General features: G+C 46.2%; 1 pseudogene; it reads right to left on the bottom strand.

Annotated features, from left to right (window-relative positions):
- LOC144769398 (RNA-binding protein 34-like) overlaps positions 1-17,107 on the bottom strand; it is a 41,566-nt pseudogene extending 24,459 nt beyond the window's left edge.
- Positions 17,108-17,402: the final 295 nt, after the last annotated feature.

Below are 17,402 nucleotides of genomic sequence, written 5' to 3'. Positions count from 1 at the left end.
AGTGCAGACCCTTGTCTCGTTTTTTGGCTTTACAGCAAATAGTGATTTAATGGATAAAGCGCTAGCCTTCAAAGAAGGGGTGGATGGAAATCTCTGAGTTAACTAAAAACTCTGAAGGGCTCTGCGGAGTTCCGTGGCCAGCAGAATGCCGGTCTGATTTTTCACACGAGCAACCAAGATGCCTAATGGGGAGATGTTCTGCTCCATTTAGTGCAGCTTGTGCAACCATCACTGCTGGCTTACATTTCAGCTCTGCAGAAGGAAAACTGGAATTTTTCTGAAGCAATTGAGAGAGCGCAAACTGACCTAAATGTATGAGTGCATCACACTTACCTGTAGTAAGCACAAATCATGAGGAGAAATGCCATGAGTGCTAATAGTATCTGTAATTATATTCTAAATGTATAGCTAATATAGAGATTTAAGTAGAAGTGGAACTAATACAGAAATGTGTGACACTATATGATTTTATTAGATGTGATTATTCCTGAATCCATGTCGTGTAGCTGTTAAAATGTAAGATGGTAGGTGGTTAAACGCAGAATGTGGTAGGCCTCAGGGCCAGAGCTGGAGGGAAAGGGAAGGTGTTTCTTTTCACGACACAGATTGTATTAATGTTTTGGTCATTGCATTAATGGGCCAGGATTTATAAAAATGTTTACTGAATAATAGAATAAGAGTATTAACATGCTTCAATTAATGAAGAAGTTGAATGCTATAATCATTATGAGAAATATTGTAGGCCTGAAATGTTTTAACATTGATTTACACGTACATGTCTGGGCTGAGAAATGTTGCAAGCTTTTTTTTTTGGAAGTCTATGAGAGTTGGGTTCTTGGCTGCAGATATCTGTCTGCAAGGGAAAAGGGGGGATCCAATTATAAATGAATGAATAGAGGTCTGTTCAGTAGACGGCCCAGACATGGAGGAGGGTTCTGGAATGTTTAAGGGGTATCAGCGGGCCGGAGAAGAGTCTGAGAAGCAAGGTCAACTCTAACGTATGAGGCCCAATACAAAGCATCATGGAAAAAGCCAGAAGCTACACCACGTGAGGGGCGTCTCGAAAGGGGCGTCTCAAATGTTGTTGACTGTTTTGTATTAGGGACAGCACCCCTGGGTGGAGTTAGAGCAGATACCTGAGGACCCTTTAGAGAGCGGATGGGTAGGCAGAGAGGGGTCATGACTGGAGAACTATAGGTTTTCACCAAGAGACTTAGAGTGAGTGACTTCCCTTGGGGGTCATTCACTGCTGACACCTTTGTTAGGTTGGGACTTGGTTAAGTAGGGATACCATCTAGAGCAGGGTAGGGACAGCCTAACCTGTGCGTTTTCCTCCAACTTAAATGAAGGAGAGATATGCGTCAATGCTGATAGCTTTATTATTCTTAGAACTTGTGTTAGTGATTTCCGTTGCTCGTCTGAGGGCTTTCCGAGAGCACATGTATGTAATTGGACCTGTGTACCTCGTGAATCTCATTCTGAGATGCCTGTATTTGCAGCTTATCATATCCTTACAATAAACTTTTGAAAGCTAGAAGTTGTTTGTGATCTTTGGGAGTAGAGTCCTTTATTGGGTGAACTAACTTGGAAATGGATGTACTTCGACCTTAAAGACAGGCAACAAAGGTTCAGTCGACCAGATCGAGGTTTAGATCAATAGTGCTAAGGTATCGATCAAAATCTCGCCCTTCCAGTTGGTAGCTATAGAGGATGGTTGCCTTCTTGAGGACGGTAACCTAGGCCAGGTTAGCTTACCCCAAGGCCCCTAGAAATCGATGATCGGAAGAACAGCCCGCCGAAGAAGATCCGGATGACGTGAGACAGAAACAGCAGCAGTATCGGTCGAGAGTGCAGGCTGCCGAGGTTCCATCGTGCCAGGGCCCGTGCCATGACCTGTATCCTGGGGACTGGGTCCTGGTGAAAAAACATGTGAGAAGAAGCTGTCTGGATGTTCGTTGGCGTGGGCCCTTCCAGATCATCCTGATCACGAACACAGCTGTGAAGGTGGGAGGCCTGCCCAATTGGATCCACGCGTCACATACGCGAAGGGTTCCAGCACCTCTGGAAGAAACAGCTCCTCTCTCGGATAGACGTCCAGCAGAGGACCGAGAAGCCATAGAGGGGGCTATCCAAGCTGTAGAGGTGCCAGCGGAAGCAGGGGAAGAGTCTGACCAAGCTGAGGACGGTCAGTACAACAGCGAAACAGACGACGCTACAGAAGGAGGAAGTAGCTGGGAGTACGAGTCAGACACTGACCGGTCTGAGAGAGAGAGAGAACAGACAAGAAGGAGAAGGAGTAGAAGGGCACGTGGAGAAGCTAATTGGCCGCAAAGAAGGAGTTCTAGCCTGAGGTCAACTCCAGAAGTAACCCTTCCTCCGATATCAGAAGACTCAGATCCGGAAGAAGGTGCTCAGGGCGCTGAAGCACCAGACCGAAGAAGGTCAAGAAGAGTGCGTGTGCCTAACAGAAGATACTCCACACCTGAGTGGACATATCTGGCGACAAATGTCTGTGAAACCGGAGACAGGGAGGATCCGAGCGGTGGTGGTGTCCAGTTCTGAGCCCATTATCACCGTGGAAATACGACTGTTGGTACCCGGTGTCGAACAAGAAGGGTCACTAACATTCATGCTCCCCAGACCTCCCCGCCTCAGCAAGTTAAAACACATGTTTCTTTCAGAATTGCAATTCCCCGACTTTGGTACAACGATAACAGCACATGAAGAGCACAATCTTCGTTTGGAAATATTGAACTATGCTATTGAAGCTGCAAGCACAAACCTGATAGTAGACTGTTAAAGGACTTTGTAAATAAAGTGAACAGAAAAAGAAGATTACCTAGCGCCCAGGAAGCAGAAAATTTTAGGGAACTTCCCTTGAGTTGATGGAGAAGGGCTAGGGTTGTCTTTTTTTGAACTGTTAAAGGACTTTTGCGAAGAAGGTTGTCAGCTTCCAGTTGTGTGGATTCTAAAGACAAAAGGATTAAAAAGAGACTGTAAAGGAACGAGAGGAAAAGAACTTTTTGCTAAGATAAGAGAGAGCCATATTGTCTGACGAAATGGAGGCCGGCACCCAGAACCGCAGAGCTAAATGTATAATAGGTACACTAATAGTAGGAGTGATAATATTAATAGCTTTAGTGGTAACAATTTCTTATGTAAAGGGACATGAGGAAGAGGCAAAGGTAACTGATGTGAATTCTGTAGAAACGCTTACACCTACTGTTGCTGGTGAAAAAGGGGAAAACACTCAAGAGAAAGCGTTATTAGCTGCAGAAGCCCGCAGGTTACACGTAGATGAGTCCCAAGGAGACTTTAGGTCAAATGCTTATGCTAAACTCTTATATGAATACGTGGATGCCATGGAGGTTAAGAATTGTTATGTCTGCATGCAGTTGCCGGCGTCTGTAGATGAAGGAATTCGATATCATCACCTCCCGCTGACATATGGCATTACATGTAGCTTATTGCTTAGTATATTTTATGAGAGAGATAGCTTTGAATACTATTTCTCCAATTATGATTCAGTGTTGCCAGAAGTCCCAAATTATAAGCAGATGAACAAATGGGATTACTGGAAGAGTGAAGACAGATTGGCCAAGTTCTTCATTCCTTGGATTACCTTAGATACTTCACATGCCCGTAGAAATAACCTGACATGCAAGGTGTCAGAAGTCGAGAAGAAGTTCATAGGGCAGGTGGATGATCGTTACAGGAGACAAAAGATTTTGAAAAAATCAGGACAATGGAAAACAGATTGGACCGAGGAAGAGAAGGCACACAAGAGAAAGGGTAGTAGTGGTCCAATAGCTTTAGATAAAACGCAGAGAGGAAAGCTATGTCTTCACCGAGCCAAAACGTATTATGAAAATGTATACGTTGGAGAAGTCGACTGTGAACATGCTTTCAATATAGAGTACTATACTAAAGATTTCCTGAAGGGAATGCAAGTGATTCCAAATGTGTATTTTGTATGTGGAAGAAATGCCTACGTGAGACTACCTGACAACTGGTATGGATCATGTTACTTAGCAATTGTCTTCCCCAAAATATATCATGCACAAGACTTAGTGATCATTGAGGGCAAGACATCTTCGAGGGGAAGGAGAGATGTAGGAGATGCCGAAATGGTTGGAGATGTCTTCGGAGCTATGTTCCCTCTTTTAGGTCTAATCCTTAATGATGTTAAAATTAGACGGCTGGCAACAGTCGTCGACAGGTTGTCTGCCAGCACTGCTCAGTCCTTAATGCTGGTAGAAGGAGAGATGCAATCGATAAGGGCCATGGTTCTTCAGAACCGTCTTGCATTAGATGTCCTACTAGCAAAAGAGGGCGGAGTCTGTAAGGCTTTGAAGGTCCAGGAATGTTGCACTTACATTCCAGACAATTCAAAACCCCTTGAGAAGGTTATTAGGAACATAACGGATATTCACAAGGAGATCGAAGACTTGAGTAGAGAAAATGTCTGGGAAAAGGTGGGCCACGGAATGAGTGCAGTTGGTGGGTGGATTTCCACCTTAGGCAAAAGCTTTGTGTGGTATATTCTAAAACCTGTCATCATAATATTGATCTGTGGGATCATATTGTGGGGATTGGTGAGGGTATTCAAATGGTACAGAGCAAGAAGGTCAGAAAGGGCCCAAAGAGAGCAGCTGCAGAGATTGGCTGCCATACAAGATAATCAGTACAGGAGTCTGAGGGCTCTGGAAGCGCAGAGGCAAGTTATGCTACCAATAACTGCAGTTTAAATGTTAGTGATGACCCCGAGAGGTCATCAAAGGGGGGAACTGAGAGAGCGCAAACTGACCTAAATGTATGAGTGCATCACACTTACCTGTAGTAAGCACAAATCATGAGGAGAAATGCCATGAGTGCTAATAGTATCTGTAATTATATTCTAAATGTATAGCTAATATAGAGATTTAAGTAGAAGTGGAACTAATACAGAAATGTGTGACACTATATGATTTTATTAGATGTGATTATTCCTGAATCCATGTCGTGTAGCTGTTAAAATGTAAGATGGTAGGTGGTTAAACGCAGAATGTGGTAGGCCTCAGGGCCAGAGCTGGAGGGAAAGGGAAGGTGTTTCTTTTCACGACACAGATTGTATTAATGTTTTGGTCATTGCATTAATGGGCCAGGATTTATAAAAATGTTTACTGAATAATAGAATAAGAGTATTAACATGCTTCAATTAATGAAGAAGTTGAATGCTATAATCATTATGAGAAATATTGTAGGCCTGAAATGTTTTAACATTGATTTACACGTACATGTCTGGGCTGAGAAATGTTGCAAGCTTTTTTTTTTGGAAGTCTATGAGAGTTGGGTTCTTGGCTGCAGATATCTGTCTGCAAGGGAAAAGGGGGGATCCAATTATAAATGAATGAATAGAGGTCTGTTCAGTAGACGGCCCAGACATGGAGGAGGGTTCTGGAATGTTTAAGGGGTATCAGCGGGCCGGAGAAGAGTCTGAGAAGCAAGGTCAACTCTAACGTATGAGGCCCAATACAAAGCATCATGGAAAAAGCCAGAAGCTACACCACGTGAGGGGCGTCTCGAAAGGGGCGTCTCAAATGTTGTTGACTGTTTTGTATTAGGGACAGCACCCCTGGGTGGAGTTAGAGCAGATACCTGAGGACCCTTTAGAGAGCGGATGGGTAGGCAGAGAGGGGTCATGACTGGAGAACTATAGGTTTTCACCAAGAGACTTAGAGTGAGTGACTTCCCTTGGGGGTCATTCACTGCTGACACCTTTGTTAGGTTGGGACTTGGTTAAGTAGGGATACCATCTAGAGCAGGGTAGGGACAGCCTAACCTGTGCGTTTTCCTCCAACTTAAATGAAGGAGAGATATGCGTCAATGCTGATAGCTTTATTATTCTTAGAACTTGTGTTAGTGATTTCCGTTGCTCGTCTGAGGGCTTTCCGAGAGCACATGTATGTAATTGGACCTGTGTACCTCGTGAATCTCATTCTGAGATGCCTGTATTTGCAGCTTATCATATCCTTACAATAAACTTTTGAAAGCTAGAAGTTGTTTGTGATCTTTGGGAGTAGAGTCCTTTATTGGGTGAACTAACTTGGAAATGGATGTACTTCGACCTTAAAGACAGGCAACAAAGGTTCAGTCGACCAGATCGAGGTTTAGATCAATAGTGCTAAGGTATCGATCAAAATCTCGCCCTTCCACATTTATGGTGCTCAGCACAAGCGAGGAGCTTCTGAAGAGTTTCCTGCTCACTATAGGCAATTTGGCAGCCACCCCTGTAACTACACTTACTGCAGACCAGGAATTCATAAAATCAAACACCAACTATTAACTATACTCCATAAATTAATATACTGAGGCATACAAAAGTGGGTCGCAGTTATGTACATTGTTAGCATCAAAAGGGAGTACCTGCTGGGCGGTGACGTGGGGAGGGGGAGGGGCAGGGTGGGGGGTAGTAATGTATAGATTACTACCCCCCAGATGTATAGATTACGGAGTTTAACAAGTAAGTAAACATATAAATAAATACAAGGAATTTTGTTACGTGCACTGCATCGCAGTTGGTGATGCAGTGCACGTAACACAGCCACCACAAACAGATGTGACTGCTCCCTTTCCCTACCTGCATGATGCCTAGTTGAGGTGAACCTCAACCAAACAGCTGTTAGTAATAAAAGCCAGTCCTGCAGGAAGCAGCTCAGAGTGGAAGTTGCCCTTCTCCAGGCAGGTGGTCCCCTCAGCAGCACGTGCCAGAAGCAATGTAGGGCAGGAACATAAAGACTTGGGAGGAGAGTCGGGACGATCCATAAACTGAACTCGGCTCTGTCAGCGGTTAGCAGACTTTTTTTGCCGAACTCCATGCTCCAAGTGGAACACGGAATGACAAAAGCTCTGTGAACTCCATCGGCCAAGCGGAGTACACCTCCCACCCCTACTTCAAGGTAAGGGATTGAGGCTTTTGGTCCTTCTCAATAAGTGATATTTATTTTCAGGACAAAATTAATTTGTCATATTATGATGATTGAGATAGTCTTTATTTAGCTTGATCCATAGGATGCCACAAATATAAGTTGACACAACCAAAACCCCGAAATCTACTCTTTAATATGCTGGGCAGCATTCAGTTCCTGCTTCAGGTCACACCCAATTACCAGGAGCACAAATGAAAGCACTTTGCATTCACTCTGGGATATTTTAGTGGGTGAGGAAAGACAGGGACTGTGTGGCTTCTGGAATTTAAAAAATGAAAGGGGTTTGGGAATTGGAACTTGAGATCTGCTGGCATTTGACTACAGGATGAAACAGAGGGGAGCTGGTGATAATTTAACAAGGGGAAATTATAACCTACTAGAACACTAGAAACAATTTTCATATAGACTGAGCGGCTTATTTACAAGCTGTGTGCCCGCAGGTACGTCAGATTTTGTGACATTCCAATGGTGCACAGGGTTTAGACACACCTACAAGGCAACATAAAGCCACCCTGTATGGATTTTCATGGCCTTGTAAATATGGAGTGAGTCAACACAGCGCAAGTCGCTGTGTTGACTCACTCTACAATGGGAAGTTGTGCCATGGGTGTTATGGTGGGTGTTTCCATGTAACACCTATAGCATTTGACACATTCCCAGATTTACAACAAGCGGTAAACCTAAGAATGCGTCAAAAGCCTACTCCTCCCCATGGGAGGCCTAGTGGAGGCACAACAAAGAGAAATAACATTATTTCGCCTTGTTTCTTCCTCTTTCTATGTGGGAGGTGGAAATCACCTCCATTGATATACCGCAGACACCCTTGCACCATGATACATGTCTGCATTAGGCAGGGCAACCATTTGAGCACCAGCACAGTATAAGAGGAAAGGAATGCACCATATCTTATAGATACAGCACCTTCCTGACCTTTTCTTTTGACGTTGGGCAGCGCAGCAGAAAGGTTTGTGGAGCTGCACTATATCAAACAGTTGTAAATGAGCCCCTGAGTCCCTGTAGGTTGGCAGAATAGCACTAATTATCACCCACACCTTGCAGCGGTTGTTCGTGAGTCAGGCACTGATGTGGTTCAGACATCGATTACGGCAGAGTCTGACAGGAACATAGCGTTTGTGAAGATGTATACAGCGTTGATATTGCCCATTAGTGAAATGGGAGACGCTTCGAAATCGGCGTTTGCTGGCGCAGGACAGCGGGGGCAAGCACAAAGGACCACACGGCCCACAAACCAGCGGGGCGACCGACAGAGCAGCAGCCCCTCCCACATGGCACCGGGGGTTATTTCAGCACCTCGCGCCTCCGGCTCCGTGGGAGACGCTTCGAAATCGGCGTTTGCTGGTGCTGGACAGTGGGGGCAAGCACAAAGGACCACATGGCCCACAAACCAGTGGGGCAACCGGCAGAGCAGCAGCCCCTCCCCCGTGACACTGGGGGTTATTTCAGCACCTTGCGCCTCCCGCTCCGCGGGAGATGCTTCGAAATCGCCGTTTGCTGGCGCAGGACAGCGGGGGCAAGCACAAAGGACCACACGGCCCACAAACCAGCGGGGCGACCGGCAGAGCAGCAGCCCCTCCCCCTTGACACTGGGGGTTATTTCAGCGCCTCGCGCCTCCCGCTCCGCGGGAGACGCTTCGAAATCGGCGTTTGCTGGCGCAGGACAGCGAGGGCAAGCACAAAGGATCACACAGCACACAAACCAGCGGGGCGACCGGCAGAGCAGCAGCCCCTCCCCCTTGACACCGGGGTTTATATAAAGCAAAGGTGATATACTGATCCCTTACCAAGACTTTGAACGTATTAAGTGAAGTTTTTACTGCCAAAATGACTAAACGGAAGGGGGTAGTCGGCACACTTGATGACTTTATCATAAGGGCCGAATCGGTGCTCATACACGAGATACATGCAACCGAGAGACGTCTATCGTTAGACCTTGCCCCGCCCCATTTACGTCTGTCAACTGCGGGCACTCAGGATTTATTTTTTGTACACAATTTGAGATCTTCCCCTGTGCCTTTGAGTACGGATATAGAAGTTATAAACAGCTTATCTACCTCCTCTCCGGCCATCCAGGACTTAAATGCCCCCGCCAGCAACACACGAGGCAAGGTAACTAGAGGGCGGACACCGACCGCTTTAGTACCTGGAGGAAAGAAAAATCATCAAAATCAAACCAGGCAAAACCCAGGCGAAATATAACAGATCCCAATACAGATGTCCCGAGTAGCAACGAAGGAGGGAGTGGCAATGGAACAACGGAGGCAAGGCTGATTAACTCCATTTCCACTCAGACTGAAGACTTCCGGGCTATTGGCCCTAATACAACTGATATGGGCATTGACATTTTAGATACTTTAATGGAAGGTTTTGAATCTAGATTAGATGTCCTAATGGGGATTTTTGTAAAGAAACTTGATGTCATATGGAAGGAAATGTCTAAGATAAATGATGTGGCAGCAAATATAAATAGGGACGGGGAGGCACAAACGCTTTGCAACCCATGTTGGCTGGCCGAATAAGTGGGCAAACAATTTGTGATAAGGACCCGCACTCTCGAAGCGTAGCTGATCCCATGGTGCCACTCCAAGCTGCCTCCGACGACTTACGTGGGGAAGGGGGGCATCGTTATCGGCAAAAAGTAACACCAATACTAACAGAAGTGGCAGGCTGTTAACAGGGAATGTTGGTAAAAGTTACAAGGGAAGCACTAACCAAAGTATGTCATCTAAGCAGGGCATAAGGCTGACCAATAGCAGCAATAATGTAAACAGTGTGTTTAGCGAGTCTAGCCCCACTAATAATCCAGATGTTTTACACCTCCCACCCGCCTCCGCCCCATATGTGATTGTTCTAGGTGGGGTCCCTGTGCTTAGAGAGGACAGAGGGAGTCCTGGTCTGATTTGCAAAATAAGTCAGTAGACTGGCTCCATAAACATAACAATTTTGACCCACATAGAAGGGAGGACATAATCATGGCCAGGAGAGTAGGGTGGGTTGGACCCTCAAACAAATGTATAGAGGGGGACTGCATTGTCCTAAATTTTAGAAGGCTCCAGCTGGTTCATCACCTTTTATCTGTTACTGATGAGACATTTAATCCCCCGACTAACATCAGTACACTCCCTCTGGGCTACTTTTACAAGCCACCGTTAACCCCAAATATAGTCTGGATCTGCAAGATTGACCATTAAACATGCTATCCGTTGGAGATGCTAGCGACACGCCAACCCAAAACACACTAATCAAACCTAACTGTGCCCAAGGGAGGACAGATTTAGTAAAAAGTGACAATGGAGCTAGTCTGAGAGTATTGAGCTGGAACGTGGCAGGTCTCCGAACAAAACTTGATAACACAGAATGGGTAAAATCGATAAGGGAATATGACATTCTTATGTTCCAGGAAACCTGGGCCAACGAAGATCTATATATTGAAGGTTTTCATTGTTTTAGCGTGCCATCCCAAACACCTAGGATGGGAAGACCTTCGGGAGGATTGTTTATGGGGATTAACGTGGCAGCCTGGGGAAGTTTCAAGGTAATCCCAACTCATAGTTTAGATTATCAGGCTGTATTTTTTAAAAGAAGGATCCACTTTTATTTGATACATTTTTATAATAACGATTTTCAGTCAGTTCCAAACAAGAGTTTTATAAAGCTTTTCGATTTTATTTCAGATTTGGATAACCAATCTAATAACGGAGACCTCTTGGGTATAGTAGTGGGGGTGATTTTAATGCTAAAATTAATGATATGGGATCTAATGAGGGATCAGCTTATTTCGCACAATCTATAAGCAGAGGTAGAGAACTCGAACGTTTGACTAAATGGCGTAACTTATCCAACGTTATGGACTTGGTCGTAGGGTTAACCACGACCAATCATCCAACTTGTAGGGAAAGGGGATGTAGATCTATAATTGATTACCTTTTTGTATGCCCTCTGATTGAAAAACAGTTGGTCTCTGTCGAAGTCATACCCTCTGACTTCGGAGACCACAACCCCATTAAGGTAATGATATACACAGCCCAACGGCCGATCTTTCAGACCGAATGTGGGGCTGCAAACTTAGTAGTATCAACTGATAACTTAAGATTGTGCTGGAAGGGGGCGGATAATTCTGACATTTTTTGGAAATTGGTAAAGGATAATAGGCCTCTTATTGATTCCTGCCTCTCATTAGAATCGCCATCAGGGCAGATAATTGAGGATTTTGGAAATATCTGTCAGACGATCAAATCCATCCTCTCTAAACCCCCTCTAAGGTGGTACCCATTCCTAGATGGTTTAACCACAATTGTTCCCAAGCGAATAGGAACTTACGTATGGCATTAGATACCACCCGAGGTGCTCAATAGGAGTCAAACAGGCTAGAGAGGAATATAAGGAGGCTATCAGATGCAGGAAGAATGAACTCCTGAGGGAACGATGGCACAAATTGTCCGAGGCTGCTAGTTTAAAAAATGGTAACATCTTCTGGGCGGCGGTCAGGGAAGCCCGTTCTATGGGCCAGTCTCTGACTCCGATCAGCTGCAATATTGCTAGCGATGCATGGGTTGATCATTTTTCAGTTATTTACTCCACCCCATCTCCATGCGAATCAACCTTTAACCTTTAATCCAATACCTATGGACATAAATATTTCAGAAGTAGTGGAAGCGATTAATCAGAGTATAGGCAACAAAGCGCCGGGCCCAGACGGGCTCCCTATCGACCTGATTAAGTGAAACCCGGCCTTCTGGCCCCCGCTGCTTTTTAATATTTTCAATAACCTGACATTGGCAAAGATACTTGGGCTAAAAGTATAATAGTCACGATCTTTAAGAAGGGAGATAGATCTCTTCCGTGTAACTATCGACCTATCTCCCTAATAGACAATACCCTCAAAATCCTAGGAAGAGTCTTGTATAATAAAATTGTGGATTGGACAGAAGCAAACGACATTCTAGATCCATGCCAGTTGGGCTTTAGGGATAAGGTAGGTAACCAAGGAACAATGCCTCAACCTAAACCTAATTATTGGTAAATACGCTATCGCAAAGAGGTCCCCTGTCTACATGGCTTTCATGGATTTGTCCACAGCCTTTGACCTATTTAATAGGTCAAGGCTGTGGGCAATCCTTTTGGCTGGTGGATTGGACGAAACTATGGTAAATTTTCTGGCATATTTGCATAGAGACCTCAAGGCCCAAGTAAGGATTGGGGCGGGTAGAGAGGTTTCGGGGACCATTGATATTGGCAGGGGAGTCAGACAAGGATGCGTGTTGGCCCCCCTGCTTTTTATTATCAATCAATCAATCAATCAATCAATCACAGCATTTATATAGCGCACTACTCACCCGGAGGGTCTCAAGGCGCTAGGGGAGGGGGGGTCCGCTACTGCTCGAACAGCCAGGCCTTGAGCTGTTTCCTGAAGGCGAGGTGGTCCTGGGTCCGGCGGAGGTGGTTTGGGAGGGAGTTCCAAGTCTTGGCGGCCAGGTAGGAGAAGGACCTTCCTCCTGTGGTGGCTCTTCGGATGCGGGGGACGGCGGCGAGGGCGTGGCCGGTCGATCGAAGTTGGCGTGTGGGAGCGTAGAAGTTGAGGCGGCTGTTGAGGTATCCTGGGCCTTGGTTGTGTAGGGCCTTGTGTGCGTGGGTGAGGAGACGGAAGGTGATTCTCTTGTTGACCGGTAGCCAGTGCAGATCTCTCAGGTGTCCGGAGATGTGGCTGCGACGGGGGATGTCCAGGATGAGTCGTGCTGAGGCGTTCTGGATCCGCTGGAGTCTCTTCTGGAGTTTGGCGGTGGTTCCGGCGTAGAGGGAGTTGCCGTAGTCCAGGCGGCTGGTGACGAGGGCCTGGGTGACCGTCTTCCTGGTCTCGGTGGGGATCCACCGGAAGATCTTACATAGCATGCGCAGGATGTTGAAGCATGACGAGGAGACGGCGTTGACTTGTCTGGTCATGGAGAGGGAGGAGTCCAGGATGAAGCCCAGGTTGCGTGCGTGGTCTGTTGGTTTGGGTGCGCTGCCCAGGGCGGGGGGCCACCAGGAGTCATCCCAGGCAGAGGGTGAGGATCCCAGGATGAGGACTTCCGTCTTGTCCGAGTTCAGTTTCAGGCGGCTGCTCATCATCCACTTGGCTACGTCTGTCATCCCTTCGTGTAGGTTGGCTCTAGCGGTGGCGGAGTCGTTGGTGAGGGAGAGGATCAGCTGGGTGTCGTCGGCGTAGGAGATGATGTTGAGGTTGTGTTGGCGTGCGATGGCTGCGAGGGGGCTCATGTAGACGTTGAAGAGGGTTGGGCTGAGCGAGGAGCCTTGAGGAACGCCGCAGATGACTTTGGTGGCTTCTGATCTGAACGGGGGAGGCGGACTCTCTGTGTCCTTCCGGCGAGGAACGAGGTGATCCATTCCAGTGCCTTCTCCTGGATTCCGACGTTGCTGAGGCACTGCACTAGGGTACGGTGGCAGACAGTGTCGAAGGCCGCGGAGAGGTATAGGAGGATGAGGGCCGCTGTTTCTCCGTTGTCGAGCAGGGCTCGGATGTCATCGGTAGCTGCGATCAGGGCGGTCTCGGTGCTGTGGTTGGCCCGGAAGCCAGACTGCGAGAGGTCGAGGGATCCGTTCGTCTCGAGGAAGGCGGCCAGCTGCTTGTTGACGGTCTTCTCGATGACTTTTGCAGGAAACGGGAGCAGCGAAATGGGGCGGTAGTTCTTGAGGTCGGTGGGGTCGGCTGATGGCTTCTTTAGTAGAGCGCTGAGTTCGGCGTGCTTCCAGCTCTCCGGGAAGGTAGCGGTGTCGAAGGAGGTGTTGATGATGTCCCGCAGGTGGGGTGCGATGACGGCGTCGGCCTTGTTGAAGACGTGGTGAGGGCAGGGGTCGGTCGGAGATCCGGAGTGGATGGAGTTCATCGTGCGGACGGTGTCTTCGGTGCTGATCGGGGTCCAGGCGCGGAGGGTGGTGGTGGGGGGCGGTGGTTCGGTCGTGGCGTGCGTCGGTTGGGAGCTAAAGCTGTTGTGTATGTCCGCGATCTTGTTGTGGAAGTAGGAGGCGAGGGAGTTGCAGAGGTCTTGTGAAGGGGTGATGTCGTTGTTTCCGGCGTTGGGGTTGGAGAGCTCTTCAACGGCCTCAATGCCTCTCTGAAATTGGCTACTGAAGACATCCCATATATTAACAAAGAGACCATCCCAGTGCTGCTTTATGCAGACGATGCGGTTCTTATAGACCGTACTCCAAATTCACTGCGTCTTCTTGTTAAAAATGTTAACATTTATATGAAAAAAATAGACCTGCGGGTGAATATTAAGAACTCTTTTTTAATGAGCAGTGGCCCGGGGAAGCGTGACATAGACCCGATTACAATAGATGGCCAAAAACTGACATCGGTAAGATCTTTCGCTTATTTAGGATTGGCCTTTGCTGCGAACGGCTCCTGGAGTGAGCATTTAGCTCACGCCCGGTGCAAGTTCTCAAAGGCTACCAACTCGATCTTAAGCTTACCCCGTCCAAAGACCACGGGTGCGCTTTTAGCTGTACAGAAAATGTATAAACTTTAGTGCACCCCGGTGGCCATATATGGCACCGAGATCTGGGGAATGGTGAACTGCTCTGCAATCCAGCAGGAAGAAAATAGGTTTTGCAGAAAATTATTGAACATCCCAATTTCTACCCACCAATATATATGTCACAAAGAGCTCAATAGTAATTTTATAACTGATTTTATTAGGCACGTCCGGCACTTATGTGGGTTGCAGTGTGAAAGAACGAAGCGGCATCCTTGACACAGCTGATCATTAAGGACTGCCTACGCTGTGAGAAGGGCTTAGAAATCCCATGGCTAAGCGGTGTGCTGAGTAGTTTGCGCAGTATAAATAGAGAAAGTGTTTTCCGGGACCCCATAATAGCAGCTTCAGTGGCAAAAAAGGAACTGCAGAACACTTTGTACTCCCTATATAATAATGAGTAGGAGGTGGCAGAGACCAGGAAATCAACTGGGCGTAACTACATGGCTATTGAACAATATTGCTATCCGCTTCACACGTACTTGACCTTACCAATGAGCCGTTGGGAAACGAGCCTACTGTTCCGACTAAGAGAAGGCACAATTCGATTTGCACTTTGCTTCCCACTTGGATATAGCCCAAATTTGAATTTTAACTTGTGTTCTTGTGATGGGAGGAGTGAGCAAACTATTATGCATTTTACATTTTTCTGCAAACATTACATCAAATATTCCAAGCAGTTTTTATATCCTTATTTTAATACAAGAAGACCAATTACTCTGGAGGCAGCGTACCGATTAATGGTAGATTTAGATGACGTTGAACGTATCTTTCGCACTGGCGCTTTCTTAAAAACCACATCAAGGGCGCGGAGATCTATGATGGACCCTTGACACCGAATGATATAATCTGCAAACTGTTTTTAACAATTATATATAATGACATGATGGATAGTTTTGCACAAGGCACTTTGGAAACTTGTATGTTGAATTTTAATCCTTTGTATTAACCACTGTGATGTATTTGTGTTTTGTGTGCTTTTATGGGTACTATTGTATCCGAATAAAGTTGAACTGAACTGAACTGAAATGGGGAGATGCTATATGCCAGTGGTGCAGCAGTCATTCTTACCATGTGCATCATGATGGTTCCCTTCCTCACCTTTCCTCCGACCACGTAAAAGTGGACAGCATGTCAAGTGGCCGATTACAGTGGTCAGATTGGGGCAGAAGAATCTTGACCTGAGCTCCGAATGCAGGGTCTGTACAAGTATTTTTTTTATTTTGTGCTTGCTTTTCATTCCAAATTGTCATGTACTTCTTTTGAACGTGGTGCTTGCACAGGAAACATTACTTGCTTGTTTCAATGCTCTTGTGGACAGGTTTTGTGGACATTTCTGGTGCTGGAGCGCTTGTTAAATTCTCCCTCTGAGTCGGTGATTAATGTTACGAAAGAAGGGCTTGCTTACTCCCTTTTACAGCCTATTGGTACACTTTTTGTATAGCATTTAGCCAGCAGCGGTTTTTGCAAGAGGAGGAGGGAGTGTCAGACCCTGCCTGCTTGCCTGCCATGCAGGAAAAATAAATTGGTAATGAAAAAATGCAAATGCCATTTTATTTTTCTGACATGCGCACTGCAGCAGTCAGCCGACCCCAAGCCCAAAGACATATGGGGCATGTCCTCTGCTGCCAATTGGCAGAAGAGGACAGGAGCAGTGGATGGCTGGATGCTTGAAAGTGCGCATGTCACTTTTGCCAGCTGTCTTGTGCCGTCCAAAGTGACAAGCGAACTTTGAAGATCTCCACTCAGCTGTCTTAGACAGTTGGGTGGAGACCAAGCACAGACTTAAAGGGACTGAAAGAACGTCCAGCCAAACCGCTCTATCCAATCCAGGAACTTCTCTCATGCTGGTTAACAGAATGAGAGCAGTGTCTGGATTGGTTATGGAACTCGATTGCAGATTCAAAAGTAGCACTCCAAGGAGGACAGAGGGCATGCCGCTGTGGGGTAAGTACTATTTATTTAATATGTTATTCTAGTTTTTTTTTTTACTATTGAAGCAAGGGGATATTTTATTTTGAGCTTTTGGAGGGTATTGGTGGTTTACTTTGGGCTCTTGGAGAGGGGTATTTTATTTAGTTTTTTTGAGAACTGGTTGGGCACTTCACTCGTCGGCCACTTTCAAAGGGTACCAGCCGCCCCCTGATTTTAGCTGTAATATTTGCTTCTCTACTTGACTGAATCCCGTGATTTTCTACTAAGCCGCAATTCCTTTTCTTCCATGACCTCATTTCCATTAAATCACCAGCATTAGTGCATGCTATGAAAAAACAAAAGAAAATTAAATTGTGAGTAACAAAGAGTTTGCCTTCAGGGGATTTTGAAGCACTCGTTACCTGCCACGTACCTACACCACTCCGTTAGTGAGAAATTAAGAACATTTCTCTTTTTAATCAATATTCTAATTTTATAAATAGTACAATATAACTCTTTCCAGCGTGATGTCTGCATTAAGACTGCCAGCGTTTGTCAGTTTGTGCCCCCTGTATTTTCTTTCTCTCTTTGCAGCCAGTTTTATGACAGTGGCCTTACCAGTTTGCTGTTGACGCTTAGAATAACATTCCCTTGTTGTGCGTTGGCGACCATGGCTTAGGCCCAATTGTCATTCGCGTGATTAAGAAAAATTGCACATTGCATCAGGAACCAAAATATTTTCGTAGGATTGTGGTTAGTGTGGCAACAGGGCAGGGCAGGAGGTGCTCCGTCAAAAGATGTTCACTTTCCCAGGAACTGTTGAAAGCTCTTAACTTCATAGTGCTTCCGCTCACGGCCCATAGAAGTTTGTTCAGGGCGATCTTGTCACCACCAATGGTTTTTTTTTTTTTAACATCATATTTTATTAATTTTGCATGGCGTAGCCCGGGACGTGTCATCCAATGTT

This window comes from Lissotriton helveticus, chromosome 7, assembly GCF_964261635.1.
Source record: "Lissotriton helveticus chromosome 7, aLisHel1.1, whole genome shotgun sequence".
NCBI classification, from domain to species: Eukaryota; Metazoa; Chordata; class Amphibia; order Caudata; family Salamandridae; genus Lissotriton; species Lissotriton helveticus.
Note: the sequence above shows the minus strand (reverse complement) of the source record. Positions and strands in the feature narration are given on the sequence as shown.